Consider the following 19,188-nt stretch of genomic DNA (forward strand, 5'->3'; position numbering starts at 1 on the left):
TGTGACAAAATACAACAGTCATCCATGATAAAAACTCTCAACAGATTGGGTATAGAAAGAACATAGTTCAGCATAATAAAGGCCGTATATGACAAGTCCACAGCCAACATCGTACTTAATGGTGTAAAGTTGAAAGCTTTTCTTCTAAGGTCAGGAATAAGACAAGGATGCTGACTCTTACCACTCTTATTCAACATAGTACTGGGTGTCTTAGATATACCATTCAGCCAAGTTAAGGATATAATAGGCATCCAAATTAGAGAAAAAGTAAAGTTGTCTTTATTTTCAGGTGATAGGATTTTTTTTAATAATAAATTTATTTTTTATTGGTGTTCAATTTGCCAACATACAGAATAACACCCAGTGCTCATCCCGTCAAGTGTCCCCCTCAGTGCCCGTCACCTATTCACCCCCACCCCCCGCCCTCCTCCCCTTCCACCACCCCTAGTTCGTTTCCCAGAGTTAGGAGTCTTCATGTTCTGTCTCCCTTTCTAATATTTCCGACCCATTTCTTCTCCCTTCCCTTCTATTCCCTTTCACTATTATTTATATTCCCCAAATGAATGAGACCATACAATGTTTTGTATCTTGAGTTAAGCAAAGAATTTTTACATACTTCATCAAAAGCACCATCTGTAGTAGAAAAAAATTAGTTAATTGAACTTCATCAAAATGGAAAAGTTGTGCTATCTAAAAAGGCTAATATTATTTGATTTCAAAAATTATTAGAAATCTATAATAATTAAAATAGCATGGTACTTGTGTAAAAGTAAACAGATCAATGGGATATGTGAAGTGCCTGGGCAGTTGGTCAGTTAAGCTGCCAACTCTTAGTTTCAACTCAGGTCATTACCTCAGGGTCGTGGGATTGAGCCCTGCAGAGGGCTCAACACTCAGCAGAGAGTCTGCTTCAGGATACTTTCTCTTCCTCTGCCTCTCCACAGCCACCTCCCCCTCATTTGTGTGTCTCTTTGTGTGTCTCTCTCTTTCAAATAAATGAATTAATAATTCATAAATAATTATAATTATAATAAATTATAATAAATCATAATAATTTATAAATAAATTATTTACTTTTATTTATTATAGATAAGTAAATCTTCAAAAGAAAAGGCCACATAAAGGGATCCCTGGGTGGCGCAGCGGTTTGGCGCCTGCCTTTGGCCCAGGGCGCGATCCTGGAGACCCGGGATCGAATCCCACGTCGGGCTCCTGGTGCATGGAGCCTGCTTCTCCCTCTGCCTGTGTCTCTGCCCCCCTCTCTCTCTCTCTCTGTGCGACTATCATAAATCAATAAAAAAAAAAAAAAAGAAAAGGCCACATATGTTAAATATTTTAGGCTTAGGGCTAAGAAGTAAAATTGAAGCTTTTATATAAGTATCTACAGAACCATTTGAAATGAAACCATTTAAAAATGTAAAAAGCTTTCTCAGCCTACAGACATTAGAAATACAGGTGGCTATTCATATTTGACCCACAGGCCATAGTTTGCCAACCCCGGTATAGAGATTCCAGAAATAAGCCTATATATATGGATAACTGAGTTTATATTTTTTGGTTGTTTGTTTCTTTTCCAAAACCACAAAGGCAATGCAGTGGAGAAAGAATAGCTTTTTAACAAATGGTGCTGAAACAGTTGGCTGTCCCCATGCAGAATCATGAACTTCAATCCACTCCTCCCTCTTATACAAAAATTAACTCAAAAGAGAGCTTAGACTAGAAGGTAGAACTTAAATGTATAAAATTACCAAAAGAAAGCATAGAAGAAAAATCCTCGTGACCTTGGATTAGGTAGAACTTTCTTAGATAAGACACCAAGAGCACAATACATTAAAGAGCACAGTAATAAATTAAACTCCATCAAAATAAAAGGCTTCTGCCCTTAAAAAAAAAAAAAGTTCACACTGGTCAGAATGGCTAACATGAACAATTCAAGTAACAACAGATGCTGGCAAGGATGCGGAGAAAGGGGAACACTCTAACATCATTGATAGGGATGCAAACTGGTGCAGCCACTCTGGAAAAGTATGGAGGCTCCTCAAAAAGTTAAAATTAGAGCTACCCTACAACCCAGCAGTTGTACTACTAGATATTTAGCCAAAGGATAGAAAAACAGTGATTCAAAGGAGCACATGCACCCCAATGTTTATAGCAGCAATGTCTATAATAGCTAAAATATAGAAAGAGCTCAGATGTCGATTGACAGATGAATAGATAAAGATGTGAAATATATAAATAAATATATATATATTTGAATATTACCCAGCCATCAAAAAGAATGAAATATTGCCATTTGCAATGACGTGTATGGAGCTAGGAGGTATCATGCTGAATGAAAAAAGTCAGTCAGAAAAAGACAAATACCATATGATTTCACTGATATGTGGAGTTTAGGAAGCAAAACAGATGAACATAGGGGAAGGAAAGGAAAAATTAAAAATAAGATAAAAACAGAAAGGGAGGCAAACCATAAGAGACTCTTAACTATAGGGAACAAACTGAGGGTTGCTGGAGGGAGATGATGGATGGGGATGGGGTAATTGGGTGATGAGCACTGGGTGTTGTATGCAACTGATGAATCACTAAATTCCACTCCTCTCCTAAAACTAATAATACAGTTTATGTTAACTAAATTGAACTTAAGTAAAAGAAAAAAATAGTTAAGACAAAGAAAAGGCAATCCCTCAGAGTGGGAGAAAAAAATTGCAAAACATGTATCTGATGAAGGACTTGTATCCAGAATATGTAAATAATTCTCAAAACTCAAAAATAAGAAGTTAGCCTAATAGAAATAGGCAAAATATCTTAACAGAAACTTCACCAAAGATGATACATGGAAATAAACACATAAATAGATGCTCAATATCATTAGTCATTGGGGAAATACAAATTAAAACCACAATGAGATACCAGTACATCTGTAGTAGAATGACTAAAATAAGGAGACTGTCCAAATCAAATGTTGTCAGTTATGTGGAGGAACTGAGACTCTCAAGCAATGCTGTTGGGACTTTGAGAAAGAGTTTGATGGTATCTAAAAATCTTCAACATTCACTTCCCATGTGATCCAGCCATTCCACAATTAGTTATTTCTCCAAGGGAAAAGAAATACATATATATATATATATATATATATATATATATATATGTATATACACAGATGTTCACAGAACTTTGTCATTACCCAAGCTAGAAACCAAACCAAGCCCATGAAGATGTGAATGGATAAATAAATGCTGATTTTATAAATAAATAAACATCCATACAATGAAATGCTACTCAGCAATAGAACAGAATGATTTATTGATACATCTAATATGATCATACTTGATGAAAGAAGGCAGAAAAAGGAGTATGCTGTAAATGATTCCATTTACATTAAATTCTAGAAAATGTAATCTATAGTAATTATATAAAAATGTATAGTTACACATATTGTAGTGCAATCTATAGCAGGCAATGTAATCTATAAGAATAATTGCTCAGAGAAGCAGGTAGGAGTGGGAATTAAAAAGGGGAATGAGGCAATTTTGAGGATGAATATGCCATTTTCTTGATTGGGGTGATATATATATAAGTGTGTATATATATATATATATATAATCTCCAAACTTACCAAATTATAAATTTAAATATATGCAGTTGACCTGAAATAAATCATTTAAAAATTCTGCTCTCCCAAAGACATGATTAAGAATGTGAAAGCACACATCAAAAACTAGAAGAAAATATTTTCAAAATATATACAATCACTTTGACTTCCAGAGAGATAGAGTAGACGTACTCTCTTCTATCTATCCAGTAATTATAATAAAAAATCCTGGACAGTGTGTATGAAATAAACAAGAAAACTCCATATGATGGAAAGAAGAATGCAGATAAGCTAGGGAACTTAGGACTTGAAGAACAACACAGTAGAGAATTCCCTGGGTTTTCTTTTTGCCTTATACATCCCAGACTTCAAGATTAAGAAGGAGCAAGCCATGGGAACAGGCCAAAATAGCCACAACAATAGCCCGGTGTCTCTAGCTAAGAACCAGGAAAGGAGCAACATAGAAAGACAAGACACTTTTAGATAATAACTGGTCTATTCCAGCCAAAACCCACAGAAAAATACTGTAACTGCACTCCCACCATGCCAGCATAGGCCATGTGGGAGCTTAGAGTTCCACTCTGGTGAGGCTATAACAAGACTCATAACATACCCACCAGAGTGATGTCAAAGAAGGCCAGGAAGAGAGATGGCACTTTCATTCCTACAGGTTTGTAATGAAGCCCTCCTCCACTATGGTGTCAGTGGACTTCTTATCCCACCTGGCAGTAAGAAGGCATCCTTCCCTTTTCCATTCCCGGTGTCAGAAGAGGCCTAGCAGAGAGTCAAGACTTTTCATATTGCCCAGTGGTAACAAAGCCAATGCCACAGCACTTTGTGGAGGTCACAGGGAGAGCTGGAATACTGTCCCTGCTCAGCAGTAACTATGAACACTCATGGGTGATTTGAGTCAGTACTTGCCCTTCTTTCTCCGTGCAGTAATGAGGCAATGTACCCCCTTCCCCTCATGGAGTAATGTCAGAAAAAGCCATTAACACAGAAGGTTGAAACAAGATTCAGGATCTCATAACTTAGTATGAAAGTGCTCAGGTTTAAAGGGAAAATCTCTTGTCATTCAAGAATCAGGAAGATCTCAAACTGAGAGGAAAAAAAATGAGTAGATGGCAATACCAATATAGCAGCAATGTTAGAATTGCCCAAAAAAGATTTTAAAGAAGTCATGATAAAAATACTTCAACAAACAATCATGAGACTGTTTAAAACCTGCTTAAAATAAATTTTTGAAGTAGAAGGCTTCAGGAAGGAAATGGAAAGTCTCATCAAAGAAATAGGTAATGTTTAGAATAATCAAATTATTTTAGAATTGAAAAATACAATAACTGAAATAAAAAAAGTTCACTTGATGAACTCAGCACCATAATGGAGAGGAGAGAGGAAAGAATCTGTGAATTGAAGATAGAACAATTGAAATTACCCTAACTGAACAATAGAGAAAATAGATTTTTAAAAAGTGAATAAAGACAAAGAGTCCCATATGAAAAGGATAGAGAGGGCAGGGTTGAAAAAATACTTTAAAGAAATAATGGCTGAAAAAAAGTCCCAAATTTGGCAAGAAACATAAATCTATAATCCCAAACAAGATAAATCTAAAGAAATCCACACCAATACACCATTACATTATAAATAAACTTCTAAAACCTGAAGATAAGAAAAAAATCTTGTAAGGAGCCAAAAATGTAATGACACCGTAGGAGGAAAACAATTCAAATGATAGCACATTTTTCCTTAGAAACCAGGCTACGAAGCCTGAAGAAGGTGGTACTTTATATTTTAAGTGCTGAAGGAAAAGAATTGCCAATCCAGAATTTTATGCCAGGTGAAAATATTATTTAAATGAAGAGGAAATCAAGACATTCTCAGATGAAGGAAAACAGCAACAAATTGCCACCAGCGAAGAATGAATGAGAAATATGACTAAAGGAATTTCTCTAACTAGAAAGGATGAAAGAACCTTCAAACAACAAGAAAGAGGGGAGAAAAAGATGGTAAGCAAATGTATGGGTAAGTACAATAGGCTTTCCTTCTCCACTTAAGTTTTATAAATTATGTTTGGTAGTTGAAGCAAAAACTTATAACACTCTCTGATATGTACAGTATAACAAAATATTTTTAAAATTACATTATAAATGAGAGAGAAAAGAGTAACACGGAAGAAGGTAAGGTTACTATACTTCAATTGAATTAGTAAAATGATAACACCAGTAGACCGTGATGGTTTATATACATAATATAATATCCAAAATAACCATTTTTAAAAGTATACAAAAAAAGATGCACTCAAAAACATGATAAATGTATCAAAATGGAATTCCAAAAATGGTTCAATGTATCTATAGTAAGGCAGAGAAAAATAGAGAAACAAAAACAAAAGAAGAAAAAAAAATTTTTAAAATGAACTTCACACTTTAACCTTAACATACGAATAATTTCATTAAATGTAAATAGTATAAATCTATCAATTAAAAGAGAGATTGGCAGAGAGAATGCAAAAGCAGAATGGATCATAAAACACAACCTACCATGGTCTGTTTATAAAAAAATACCTCACTTCAAGTATAATGATACTGACTAGTTGAAAGCAAAAATATGGGAGAAGATGTACAACATTAATCAGAATAAAATAGAAATAGCTATAAAATACCAGATAAAGTAGACTTCAGATCAAAGAACATTGTCAGAAGGCAGAGAGGATGCTTACACAGAGAGGATGCTTACATAGCAGCAAAAGGGCCAATCTACTAAAAAAGATAGTAACCTTAAATAAGTATCAGCCAAACAACAGAGCTGAAAATTATGTGAGACAAAAATTGATTGAACGCAAAGGAGAAATAGACAAATCTACAATTATATTTGGAGACTGTAACACCTCTGTCAAAAATTGGTAGAACAATGAGGCCGAAGACCAACAGAATATAGAACTCAATAACACCATGAACTAACAGGATCTCATGGATGTATAAGGAACACTCTTTGCAGCAAAAGCAGAATACACATACTTTTTCAAACATCCATGGAACATATATCAAGATAGATCATATCCTGGTTCATCAAACCAAATTTATAGAACTAAATACATACATTAGAAAATAGAGACAAAAAACCTTAAGTCAAAAATCTAAGGCCCCATCTTAAGAACCTAGGAAATAAAGGAGAAAAGTAAATCCCAACAAGCAGATGAAAGAAAATAAAGATAAAAGAAATTGGTAAAAGAAAATAGAGAAAATGAAACAAAAGTAACAATCATTAATATACAAAACAACTTGGATGAATCTCCAGAGAACTACACTGAATGAAAAATGCCAATCTCAAAAGTTTATGTATTATTCCATTTATATAACACTGTTGAAATAAATTCAAGAGTTTTATTTTAAAAATGAAAAACAGATTAGTTGTCAACAGAGGTTAAGGAGGCAGTGTAGCAGAGGGGAGGTAGATATAGATATAAAAGGGCAACATCTAGGTTCCTTTTGTTGATGGAAATGTTCTGTATTTTGATTGTATCAGTGTCAATATCCTGGTTACTATATTCTACTGTGGTTTTGCAAGACATAATTGAAGGAAATTGAGTAAAGGACACATAGGCTCTCCATCATTTTTACAACTACATATGAATCTTCAATTATGTCAAAATAAAGAGCTGAATTAAGGAAAATATCACAATTTTCAAAACTCTCTAGTGATTAAACAAATTCCTCAATCAAGAATGATTAAAAAGGGGATGCCTGGGTGGCTAAGCGGTTTAGTGCCTGCCTTCGGCCTGGGGCGTGATCCTGGAGTCCTGGGATCGAGTCAGGTTCCCTGCATGTAGCCTGCTTCTCCCTCTGCCTATGTCTCTGCCTATCTCTGTCTCTCATGAATAAATAAATAAATAGAATCTTTTTAAAAATGATTAAGAGACTTGAACATACAGTTCACCAAAGAAGGAAAAAAGTGCATGAAAACACTTTCATCATCGTTAATCACTAGGGATATACAGATTAAAAGCACAGTGAGAGCAGAGGCTCTCCGCTGGGTGGCTCAGTTGGTTAAACATCTACCTCCAGCTCAGGTCATGATCTCAGGGTCCTGGGATTGAGTCCCCAGTCTGGCTCCCTGGGACTCTGCTTTTCCCTCTCCATCTGCCCCTCCTTAACCCCCCAACTGCTGGTGCTTGCTCTCTCTAAAATAAATAAATAAAATCTTTAAAAAGTAAATAAAAGCACAATGAGATTCCACTACACATATATCAGAATGGCTAAAATTTGAAAAATGACAATACTGAGTGCTGAGAGGGAGACAGAAAAACTTGAACTCCCATAATTGTTGGTGAGAATGCAAATGGCATAGCCACTTTGGAAAACATTTTAGCAGTTTCTTATAAAGTTTAATATCCTTATCATATAACCCAATAATCATACTCCTGTTCATACAAAAATTAATCAAATATTTATAACAAATTTACTTATGGTCACCAAAAACTGGAAACACTCAACTATCCTTCAATTTGTGACTGGATAACCAAAACGTATTATATCCACACAATGGGATACCATTCAGCAATAGAGAAGCACAAATTCCTGATACAATAATACAAATGTATCTCAAAGGAATTATGCTAACTGAAAGAAGCTAACTCAAAAAACTGCAATATTCTATGATCCCATTTACATGACATTTTTGAAAAGGAAAAACTAGGGACAGAAAAATCAGTGGCTGCAGATGATGAGTACAGGGAAGGAGGAGTGATTATGAAGTGACACAGAGAAATTCTGGAGAGGGGGATAGAGCTGTTATATAGAACTGTTCTACATCTTACTCAAGATGTACAACAGTTACATCAGTGTAGGCATTTGTCAAAATTGGAATAGCTGGAGGTTGAAAACCAAGAAACAAGAATGCCATCCTTGGCTCTGTTCTTTACTAGCTATGTGACCCTAGACAATTTGCCCTCCTTTCTGAGCCTCTTTTTCCTATTTAGAAATGAGGAAAATGAACTAAATGATCTCTGAGTCCTCTACACTTAAAAAAGTATACTGTTCTGATATTGTTGTTGTTGTATATTACAACAACTGCAACCCTGGGAATCTGGAGTCCTGAATTTTAGATTTAACTCTGCCACTTTCTAGCTTTCTTCTTTTAGACACATTGCTCTACTTTCTCAGACTTCATGTATCCTACAAAATGAAAGTAATATGTCATTGTATATATATATGCTATGTTTTCTTTATCTATTCATCTACTGATGAACACTTAGGTTGTTTCCATGTTGGCCACTGTGAATAATGATGTAACAAACATGGTGTGCAGATGACTCTTCCAGATACTGATTTTATTTCCTTTGGGTATAAATCTAAAAGTGGGATATCTGGATTATTATGATAGTTTCCCTTTTAATTTTTTGAAGAATTTCCATGCTGTTTTCTAAAATGGTATAACAATTTCATTTCCATCATGAGTGTACAAAGGTACCCTTTTCTCCACATCCTCTCCAATACTTGTTATCTCTTGTCCTTTTGATAATAGCCATTTATGATAATATGAATAAACCTTAAAGGCATTATATGCTAAGTGAAATAAATCAGACATGGAGACAAATATTATATAATGTCACTTAAATATGGAATAAGAAAAAGAAGCTGAACTCCTAAAACCAGAAAGTAGAACAGTGATTGCCAGGAGGTAGAAGAATGGGAAATGTTGGTCAAAGGGCACAAGCTTTTGTTCTAAGATGAGTAAGTTCTGGAGATCGAATGTACATTTTGGTGATTTTAGTTCATAATATTGTGTTGTATACTTGAAATTTGCTAAGAGTAGACCTTAAATGTTCTTACCACATAAAAGGTAACTATGTGATGGACATGTTAATTAGCTTGATTGTGATGGTCATTTCATAATGTATATGCACATTAAATCATGCTGTACACCATAAAAAAATCACAACATACAACCTAAATATACAGAGTTTTTATCTGTCAATCATAGGCCAATTAAGCTGGAAAAAATAATAAATAAAAAATAAATTTTCAAATAAAAGAAAACAAGATGAAATTGATAAGATTTACCTCACAAAGTTGTGAAAACCACATTAGGTGTCATTTATTAAAGTGCTTGATGTATTAAAGGTGGGTACTAAGTCTTAGGAGGATCCATATATACAGAATTAAATGATCTCTAGATCATTTAACTCCTTTGGATCTCTAACTCCTTTAGAGTTCCAAAAATATGTGTTGGCAACCAAAGTTAGATTTTAAAATTATATATTAAAAAAAGAAAGAAGAAAGAAAGAAAGAAAGAAAGAAAGAAAGAAAGAAAGGAAGGAAGGAAGGAAGGAAGGAAGGAAGGAAGGAAGGAAGGAAGGAAGGAAGGAAGAAAGAAAGAAAGAAAGAAAGAAAGAAAGAAAGAAAGAAAGAAAGAAAGAAAAGGAAAAGATTTTGCTGCAATTCTAACATGAGCTCTCTAGAGGTCTCTATTACCAAACAAATCAGCATATGTTCTACTGTTGATTTTGGCAGTTTAAAAACTGAATCTATTAGTCTCTTGTCAAATTCAATATTCTCCAAAGAGATTTCTTTGCACTTTGGAGGCCACATCATTTGATTGTATGATCACATGAATCTTTCCTCTGTCAGGGTACTGAAGACCCTTCCTTCTCATAATCCTTATTAGCAACTTCAGACTGAGAGTAGAGCAGATACTATCTATTATATTATAATAGATAATTTATATTATAATTTTTCAAAGGTGAATTTGTTTCTTTCTCTATGTCAAAAACCACTGGCCCCAGATATTGCCCTGTTCCTTTCTAAACTCGGGTTATCATTTGTCAAAATAAACAATGAAACCAAAAAATGGAGGGACGTGGTAGAAGAAAAAGAAAATCTCAAGGCAGTGTTTTTCTCAACCACTGTTACTCACGGCAAGCTATATATTTCAGGCTGTTTCCACAGCACACACATGTATTTAACTAAAACAAACCTTTCACAAAGCAATAATTGTCCTTACAGAGGGAGACGCACTTTTATATTTTCTATTCTAGTCTACCCGATTCTTTTTAATAGTGCTTTTAACACACTAGTGAATCCCATGAACCACTAAGCTTTGAAAAAATGCTGCCTTAAGGGGATGCGAAAACTAAAAAGAAGTACTCTGGTCTCATGTGTTATATGCACCGTCGGACCTCAAAAGACTTTGTGAAGTGACAAGTCAAAGTGGCAAACAATATGAACAATGTGATTCCATTTCTACAAAGAATGTCAGTGATTATTTATATATATATTTAAAGGAGTTGGGTAGGATGCTGTGCTGGGTTATGCCTTCTTTTCCAGTTCAAGTTAAGAGTTGGCCAAGTGAACTTCTATACGATTTGGAAGATAGAAGCAAAACAGCAGCCATTACTCTCAGAAAGCTACCTTATCAGAAATGGTGACGGATGGAGGGGGGTGTCAAAGCTCCCCATCCATCTGGTCTCTTTGATCTCTGGCTCAGATATCTAACAGCAGCTCTGAGCTAATTAGAAGATGCTTGGCTCTGGATTCACAGAGATGAAATTATCCAGAGAAGATAGCTTCCCATAGTCTCCTCCATAAGCTCATGCTCCAGAACCCACACTGCTGGCCGGACACACTTGGCTTCTCAGCTTTCTCTATAAGCTCCAGGACTTGGCTTACCCATTGCTTCCCACATTCTGTTCTCTGACTCCCCTTCCAGACTTTCATCTCCTCCCTTCCAGCATTTTTATAAGGTCTTTCCTATAATAAATGTCATCTTTCCATAATTTTTATCATGGTTCTGCTTCCCTGACTAAACCCTTTATGATACAGGTAAATATGAATCAATTGACAGTAGCTACCCCTGAAGAGGAGAAAAAAAGTGATAGGAAATATAAAGGATGATGCAAACTTTTCATTGTAGGATGTCTAAATCATGTAAAGTCTTACAATAGAGTGTATTTATGTATTATTTACATTATCAAAAGAAAGGAGAGAAAAGGAAAAGAATGCTTTTAAGATATCAAAGCACCCTCAGACACAAAAGTGCAAAGTAGAAAATAAAACCACCATTTTCTAAACATTCTATAATGCATGTAAGTGACTTTTATTTCCAGATAAGTAACTATAAAGGTAGAAATGAAAAAAAGAGAACTTTCTATACTTAGCACAAATTTAGTATCATGGGGGTGGGGAGTGGAAATGCTATGCTAGAGCACGCTTCTCAGACCTCAAAGTGCAATTAGATCACCTGGCAGTCTGGTTCAAAAGCTGCTTCTGATTCAGCAGTCTGGGCAGGGCCTGATACTCGGCCTTCCAAGCCCATTTCGAGGTGATGTTGATCATACTGATTCATGGATCACGCTTTGAGTGGCAGAGCTCCAGGAACTAAATGACATAAAATCCAATGCTATGTGTGAACCTAGATTGGATATTGTTTCAGGGAGTGGGGGAGCAATAAAAGTCACTTGGAGGGTAATTAGTAAAATGAGAATGTGGACTGCATATTAGAAGATGTTATATAATTGAAGTTAGTTTTTTGGTAAGATATTGTTCTTATGGTTATGTAGAAGAATGTCCTTAGGAAAGGCATCTTGAAGTGTTTAAGGTGATAGACATGATGTGTGCAACTTAATATAATTGTAGAGATAAATTTTTCTTGTCAGTAAAATATGTATATTATAGTATATTATAATTACTATGTATAATAATACATATAAAATATATATTCTAGGGACACCTGAATGGCTCAGCAGTAAAGCGTCTGCCTTTGGCTCAGGGCATGAACCTGGAGTCTCGGGATCAACAGGGAGCCAGATGCGGGGCTCGATCACAGGACTCCAGGATCACAACCTGAGTCAAAGGCAGATACTTAACCAACTGAACCACTTAGGTACCCCTACAATGATATATTTGATAATAAAATAAAATAAAAATAAATATATTTATTTAATTATACATCTATAAATGTAAGTGGATATAATAAAGTATATTTTATATGTAATTATATATTATATGTGATAACATGTAATACTATATATTACTATGTGTATTGTAATTTATAATTTAGTAATTCTTTTTCCTCAAAAATACAGAAAGGTGAAGAAATAGAGGCAGAGAATGCTGAGCAAATGGCCCCAAGGATCCAGCAATAGAGGTGAGATGTGATGTTGTAGTTTGGAAATGACAGTGTTCCCCTCTACCTGAGTCCTGCGCTCCTGGGAAACTGCAGTGGTTAAGAAATCCTCTCAGCCTCTTGTGTTGGGAAAATGTGTACTGCAAAGAACCACCCTTCCCGCATAACATAAATTAAGATTTGGGGATGAGCTTCTTGTTTACTTAAGACAAAGCCAGATACAGACTTTCCAAATTCTCATCCTTTGTCATAAGAGGTGAGCTGAATTGCTTGTTCCTGTTGGCCAAATTGAAAAAATGCCCACCTCCATACCTTGACCAAACTTTAGTCCGGCTTGTCTCCCTCTGCCAGAGCCCTGAACTTTGGCCCTTGAGGTTAAGCAAGCATTGGAGCAACTCCTCCTCAACAACATTTCCTGTTCTACCATCTGATCATGCCACCTGCTCATCCCATTCCTCCATTTCCAGTTGTTTCCAGCCTTGTTTTCTTCTCCTCATAAAACCAAAGTCCTTCTGTCTGGCCATTGACAGGCTTATAGATCTTATGGTGGGGAGCTTTGCCCTCTCTTTTAGGAAGTCTCCTTCTTCCTACTAGAATGGTCTTTTTGCATAAAGTCTCTACTTACATAAGTCCAAAAAATTTTTTTTTAATTTGACAGAAGTGTAGTGGGAGAGATAGTTGCTCTGCACAAGTCAGAAGTGAGAGAAGGAGACACAGGCAGGGAGTTTCTGCATCAGGGGAAATCTTGGAGCAAGGACTCAAGAATCCCAGAAAGCACCTGCTACAAGGGAGAAAGGTCCTGGATGGCACTTTATTACTGCTCAGGTGACTCTGCTTTGTGATTCTTCAGGATAACCTCAGAAATTATGTCACTCTTGGTGTGACTGGCCATTTTTGGAAGGTGGCAAAGGGGCTGATTTGCAGCAAGTTGGCAATGGCTACTAATAATATTAATAGCTACTAGTTACTGAACTCCTAGAATGTGCCAGGAGCTAGACAGTGAACATCACATATCTTATTTCAAATCCATACAACTCTGAAAATATAGGCTTCATTCTCCATATTTTACACCAGAAGGATTCATGTCTTTGAGGCTATTAAATGCAAAAGACGTAGAAGCGCTTTTCCTGGATGCCCTATATGAAAAAATGCCTTTGTTTGCTGTCTTTGCATCAGTGCTTCTGTGAACTTCTTTTTCTAGCAGTTCCACCTGAAACCATGCCTGACTGTAGCACTCTTCTGCTGAGCAGAGATAAATCGATAAATTCTCAGTTTGTCCTGCAGATGCCACCCTTGCCATGAGATAGGTCTCAGAACTCATCTCTCAGTACTGCAATTTATCAGAAATTCTCAGAGAAGAAAAAAGACTGGTCATGCCCTTCATGCAACCTAGATTTCAGTATGACTCTGAGGGTTCCCCAGCTCTAGTGAATTAATTAGAATCCTTCTTTTATGTTTTCATTTTTAAGGTATTTCCTGTATTTTTGAATTGATAATACATTTGCATGGCTCTTAAGTTGAAAGGTATAAAAATGAGCAGTGAAAAAAATCTCCCTTCCACTACCATCACCCATCTGCCAAGTTTTTATGCCTCAAATAGAAAAGCTACTATTATTAGCTTCTTGTGTATCTTTCCGGAGCAATTTTATGCATATGCACGCAAATCTAAGTATATATTCCTTTGCTGTATTGTTTTATACAAATATTAGACAATCTGTTGTGCAATTTCTCCAGATAATAAGTCTTATAGGACTTTGTATTTTTAAACAACTGTATGGTGTTCCATTTCATGGGTCTATTAATTCATTTAATCAATTCTTTACATTTTAGGTTGATTTGGACATTTCGCTATTTAATAATAATATCGATACCATCACCACTACTACTACTAATTGTAATCACTTACCCTAGGTATGGCACTGTTTTAAACACTTATATTAACCCATTTAAGCCAAACCACAGCCTTATAAGTCATGTATTTTTGTTATTACCATTTTACACATGAAGAAACAGAAGCAAGAAAAGTTCATCAGATGATTGGCCCAAGATTATCCCATCAGCAAGTGGTAGATTAAGAAAAACAAGTTGTAGAAAGCAAAGGAGGTCTGAAATGCTTGGTGGTTGGAGCCGTGGGGAGGGATGGAGGAGGGAAGCTGTGGAGTAGCCCCTACCCCCACACAGGAGAGAGCAACCTACTTCCGAAGATGATGTGTCTGTAGGCTGGGCCTTGCCAGTTCTCTGGACCCAGCCATGATCTGGACATAGATGTGTTTTGGTTGTGTCAAAGAAGAACGACAAGTAAGAACCTCTCCTTTGGGATTTTGGGGGTAGCATCCTGGGATTCAAAATAGAAAAACAAGAAACAAAATGCCTCAGAGGGCTCACAAAATGCCTGCCCAGGCTCACAACTCATCCATAAAAAGATATGGAGCTGGTGGAAAATACCAGACACTTCTCCACAGGGACACCACCTTCCTATATTTATCCTTATCTTCTACTCAAATGGCGTCACTGGCTCAGGTGTCACTATTTGGTTCAGGTTTCTCCTCAGCCATGTCAAATTATCCACCTTAATTACTCCGGTATCTATTTCCATGACAGTCTTGGTCTGTTTGGGCTACTGTAATAAATATACCCTAGCCAGGGTGGTTACATAACAAAGATTTATTTCTCACAGTTCTAAAGGCTGGGAAGCCCAGGGGTCAAGACGCTAGCAAATTTGGTGTCTAGTAAGAGTCAGTTTCCTTGTTCACAGACAGCCTTCTTGTCATGTCTCTTGTGGCAGAAGGAATGAGAGAGCTCTCTGAGGTCTCTTTTAAAGAGCACTAATTCCACCTGTGAGGGCTTTACCCTCAGGACCTAACGTCCTCCCAAAGGTCCCACTTTCTGATAGCATCGCAACAGAGGATAAGATTTTGACATATGAATTTCAGAGAGACACAAGCATTCAGTTCATAACAATGACCCCCCCCCCCCAAGCACCTTGAACTCCTGCCTTCTTGACCTCAACGATCTCCCTTATGCCATGAGACTGCTGCCAGCACACATGGTGCCTTTGTGCAAATTTGGAAGAGTCACAGCAGGATGCATTACAGATCTGGGATCCAGAAAAAGAAAGCTGCTCTTCTCTCTCCCGTTCGGTCTGTACTTTTACGGAGTAAACAGGAGAACAAATTTGACGCTGGCTACTTCTTATGTGTGTCGCCTGCAAAACCTTACCTCAGGCCTGCCCCTCACACCTAATCATTTCCTGCCCCAGGGCTTTTTTATTGGTCTTATGTTGTGGGAAACTGGTAGGAAACTACAGGACCTTCACATGTGTGTGACTCAGAAGTAGAGAGCAATTATGACCTATGGAGTAACCTTCCCTAAAATGAGATGGGAATCAAAGAGTAAATATTTCTTACTTTATTTTTTTTAATTTTATTTAAATTCAATTTGCCAACATATAGTATAACAGTGCTCATCTCATCATGTGCCCTCATTAATACCCATCACCCAGTTACCCTATCCCCTCACCCTGTTTCTTACTTCAGACACACAGTCCTGAGTTGCTTATTAGGCAGCAAATTGTTCTCATTTTCTATTGCTGTTTCAGCAAATTGCCACAAACTTAGTAACTTAAAACAACACGAATTTGTTATCTCAAGTTCTGTAGGTCCACAAGTTCAGGTTGGCTTGATGGGCTTCTTTGCTCTTAGTTACACAAGACCAAAATCAAAGTGTCTGAGGGTCAGGACTTCTCTCCAGATGCTCTGGGAAGAATCTGAATGCAAGCTCACTTGGGGTGTTGAAAGAATCCGTTTGATTTGTGATTACAGGTCCAGGGTTCCCATTTCCTTGCTGGCTGTCACCTAGAGGATGCCCTTAGCTTATAGGTCCCCTCTCCAGTCCTTACATCTCAGTAAAAGCATGTGGAACCCTTCTCACATTTAGAAGCTTTCTGACCTCCCCTTTTGCCATATCTCTAATGACTTCTTCTCTCCAGTTTCCAGCCATGAAAAGTTCTCTGCCTCTAAGAAGACACATGTTATTAGATTATGCCCACCTGGATAATCCAAAACAATCTTCCTATTTTAAGATCAACTGAATTACATCTGCAAAGTCCTTTCACTATAGTATTTAGATCAGTGTTTGGTTGAATAGCCAGGGGGTGGATAGCTTGGGGAATATCTGTAGAATTCTTACTAGCACATAACCAGTCATTCACAGGGGTGGCCATCTTAGAACTCATCTTTGTATTAGCTCTTTATTCTTACCTGCTTTGATCTCACTCTCTCTCACCTCTCCTCCCTGGATCACCCTTCCCAATAAAGTACTGGCATTTAACATTTGTCTCAGACTTTGCCTGGTGGAGAACCAATCTACAGTATTACCAGTGGCCCTTGAAAGCCGACCCTCAGGATGGGATTCTGAAACTGGTTCACTCACAAGTCAGATGGCCATAACAACCCCCATTCCTAGAGTCTTATGGCATGGCAATAACTTCTGGCATGCAGTATCATTTCAGTTACCAAGGTTGTCATCTATAGTTTAATGGATGAGACACAGGTGGAACTTAAGATTTTGGGGTTGTACCTTGGTTTTAGCATCCAAGTGATAGTGAAATAATGATAATCTAATAAATTGTGGAGAAGGCTTATTTTTATTTTGAGATTGGAGATTCACATGATAGTTGTAACACATACAGAGAGATCCCATGCACACTTTACCCCTCAATGTCAATATCTTGTAAAATAGCCGAAATATTGACATTGATACAATCAAGTTGCAGAACACTTCCATCACCACCAGGATCACTCATGTTGCCTTTTATGGCCACACTCATTTTCCTCCCACTGCCTTAGGCTCCTTATCCCTTGGCAATACTAATCTGTTCTCCACTTCTATAACTCTGTCATTTCTAGAGTATCATCTAAATGGAATCACTTTCAGTATGTAAAATTGGGATTGTTTTTCTCACTTAGCATAAATTATCCAGAGATTCATCCAAGTTGGTGTGTCTGTCAATAGTTTATTTTCATTGCTAAGTAGTACTCTATGGAATGGGTGTACCACAGTTTGTTTCACCCACTGAAGGGTAACTGGGCTGTTTCCAGTTTTTATTACTGATTTTTAATTTAATATCATTGTGGTCAGGGAACATGTTCTCTAATAACTTAACAGTTTGGATTTAAATTATATTAAAATAAATTTACTATTTACTATTTCAAGTAATCCTATGGGATTGAGCAACCAGTGACACATAGAGGTAACTAACCCAATAGTGCTTTTTTTTTTTTTTTTTTCCTGTTTCACTACCATTGTCTCTCATTTTTGCCCACTGGTCATACTTCAATTAGGTATTGGCATACAAAAGCTTTTCCCCAGGTTCTGCTTTCTGGTAGACCCAGGCTAAGACAAGTGATGTTGAGTTAGCCTCTTCTGGTTATTAGCCATAATCTCAGAACATGTTCTGTGTACTAATGCTAATAGTTGTATAGAAGGTAGCTAGAAGCAGGGGAACTCAGGAGGACTTTCAGACATTAGTTTAGATAACTTTGCTCCTGTTAATTCTTCAGAGCCCAAAGAATATAGAAAATTATTAAAGGCAAGCCTATACTTTAGGAGAAAAGGTATATGAATTAACAGAATGGGACAACAGGGAATATGTTTTAGAAAAATCATCCTGAAATCAATTATTTAAGAGATCATATCTTGGGATGCCTAAGTGACCCAACAGTTGAGCATCTGCCTTTGGCTCAGGGCATGATCCCGGGATCCAGGATCAAGTCCCACATCCAGCTCCCTGCATGGAGCCTGCTTCTCCCTCTGCCTATGTCTCTGCGTGTCTCTCATGAATAAATAGATAAAATAAAATCTTAAAAAAAGAGATCATATCTAAAAAGTCTTAATTTAAGATAGAAAATTCACATCTTGGAATCCTGGGGTGGATGTAGTTAATCATCACAGTATGCAAGAACTCTGCATAAATTAGGATTTGGTAGGAACTGTGAACTAAATAAAGATTTAACTGAAAATTGTACTTTAAATTCAGACTATCATAGACTGTCGGGCTAGGATCTATGCTCTTATAAGGGCTTATGTCAGATACGAATGCAGAGAAGAAGGAGAAAGGAGATATCATGTCTGGTAGAATTTCTCCGGTTTTAAAGGGATGACTCAGGATATTTCCAAGGCCCATTCACCTCTCATCAGCAGAAAGGAATATAAAATATATGAAAGTTCTGATGTCCTCAGAAGGACTCTGGAGGAGTCTTGAGTAAGTAGACTACTGAGGGAGGCAGGGTTGGAACTGACCTTGGTAAGGTTTGGCACTGCGGCAACATTGTGACGTGTGAGGAACACATTGTTTCTCAACAGGGGATGAGCCCAGAGCCAGAGAATGGTGCTGAATTTAAAGCATTCAGAGTCTGGATCCTAATAGGAGAGGCGGGAAGAAACCTAGGAGCAACCATGCTGAACATTTGTGT

General features: G+C 36.9%; 1 protein-coding gene across 5 annotated transcripts in view; it reads left to right on the plus strand.

Annotated features, from left to right (window-relative positions):
• Positions 1–19,188, plus strand: part of DYNC1I1 (dynein cytoplasmic 1 intermediate chain 1) — a 437,478-nt gene that overhangs the window by 94,615 nt on the left and 323,675 nt on the right. For all 5 annotated transcript variants that reach the window (XM_072764334.1, XM_072764337.1, XM_072764333.1 and 2 more), the window contains exon 3: positions 12,675–12,736. The gene's annotated coding sequence lies outside the window, so the exon portion shown is untranslated. The remainder of the gene's footprint in view (positions 1–12,674; positions 12,737–19,188) is intronic.

Source organism: Vulpes vulpes, chromosome 7 (genome assembly GCF_048418805.1).
Source record: "Vulpes vulpes isolate BD-2025 chromosome 7, VulVul3, whole genome shotgun sequence".
Taxonomy (NCBI): domain Eukaryota; kingdom Metazoa; phylum Chordata; class Mammalia; order Carnivora; family Canidae; genus Vulpes; species Vulpes vulpes.